The sequence below is a fragment of the Propithecus coquereli genome, unplaced genomic scaffold (assembly GCF_000956105.1).
Source record: "Propithecus coquereli isolate 6110/MARCELLA unplaced genomic scaffold, Pcoq_1.0 Scaffold188, whole genome shotgun sequence".
In the NCBI taxonomy this organism is placed as follows: domain Eukaryota; kingdom Metazoa; phylum Chordata; class Mammalia; order Primates; family Indriidae; genus Propithecus; species Propithecus coquereli.
The window spans coordinates 3,382,622-3,384,295 of NW_012143634.1; the positions used below are offsets into that span (position 1 = coordinate 3,382,622).

At 38.4% G+C, this 1,674-nt stretch overlaps 1 pseudogene across 1 annotated transcript; it reads left to right on the plus strand.

The window, feature by feature from the left end:
- The first annotated feature begins 390 nt into the window (after positions 1-390).
- LOC105809049 lies at positions 391-863 on the plus strand (annotated as a pseudogene). Its single transcript, XR_001137416.1, has one exon. The product of XR_001137416.1 is annotated as a 60S ribosomal protein L31 pseudogene (transcript).
- Positions 864-1,674: the final 811 nt, after the last annotated feature.

Here is a 1,674-nt window from a genome sequence, read left to right on the forward strand (position 1 = left end):
AACTTTGTGAATGGTCTGCCTGCCTGATTTCCCCCTTTGGATTTGGGTGGGGAGAACATTGCCCTTCATTTATTGGAAGTGATCCTGGAAATTAAACTTGACTTGAATAATAGATGGGAGCAATTATTTCCTAATATTCTAATATTCTCTAATGATTAGAAAGGCAGTGGAGTAGAGGTTGATGAGAGCCTGGCTTCTGGAATCAGACTGCCTGGGTTTGAATCCCAGCCTCGTCACTTACTAACTCTGTGACCTTTGGCAATTTACTTATCTCCATCATATCAGTTTCCTCCTTGTAAAACAGGGATGATAATAATACCTACCATAAGGTTGTTGTGAAAATGAAATAATTTATAAACATAAAATGTTTTTAAAAAGTATCTTGACAATCCCTCGCGCTCCTCCTTTCTGACTTGAGCCCGGCGGAATGGCTCCCGCAAAGAAGGGTGGCGAGAAAAAGAAGGGCCGTTCTGCCATCAACGAAGTGGTGACCCGAGAATACACCATTAACATTCACAAGCGCATCCATGGAGTGGGCTTCAAGAAGCGTGCCCCTCGGGCACTCAAAGAGATCAGGAAATTTGCCATGAAGGAGATGGGAACTCCAGATGTGCGCATTGATACCAGGCTCAACAAAGCTGTCTGGGCCAAAGGAATAAGGAATGTCCCATACCGGATCCATGTGCAGTTGTCCAGAAAACGTAATGAGGATGAAGATTCACCAAACAAGCTCTATACTTTGGTTACCTATGTACCTGTTACCACTTTCAAAAATCTACAGACAGTCAACGTGGATGAGAACTAACCACTGATTGTCAGACATATCAAATAAAGTTAAAAAACCACTGCCAAAAAAAAAATATCTTGCATATAGCCAGCTTTAGCAGCAGTATTCTCATTTTTATCTCTTAACCTCAAACAGTATAACTGTCCTTTACTACCTTAAATAGGAAACACATGCACACACACATGTACACATTATTAATATTTATCATTTTACTGGTTGGCTGATACATTTGGATGCAAAATATATATAGTAGAAATACATATTACTCCAATGATTGCACCCCATATAAGTTCACAGCTCCCAACATTTCCCCAACACATATAGGCTCAAGGTCCTAAAAGTCATTGGCCATGCCTCCCTCTGCCCATATTTATTGAGGTGTAATTTATATAATGTATAGTTATATACATCTTGACAAGTGCATATAGTAACCATTACCGTGTCTAAATGTTGAACGTATCTATCACTCCCCAAATTCCCTCATACCTCTTTGTAGTCCTCCTTCCTCCTCCGCCCCTGCTCCTGTAGTTTTGCCTCTTCCAGAATGCCATATGAATGGAGTCATACAGTATGTAATGTTTTAAGTCTGGCTTCTTTCACTTATAATAATATATTTGAGATTTATCCATGTCGTGTGTATCAGTAGTTCATTGTTTCTGTTGATGAATAGTATTCCATTACATTAACATGCCATAGTTTTAGACTTCAGTTTTAAGCTCTTCTCAAAGGTGCAGTGGGCCTTTTTTCCACTTCAAGAATATACAATTCTAAATCAAATAAAGATCATATAAAATTTCTCAAAAACAAAAGAGATACCTAATGGAGAATCCTAGGAGCTTGAATAATTGAAACTTATTAAATAGTTTTTTGATATGATTTATGTAGCC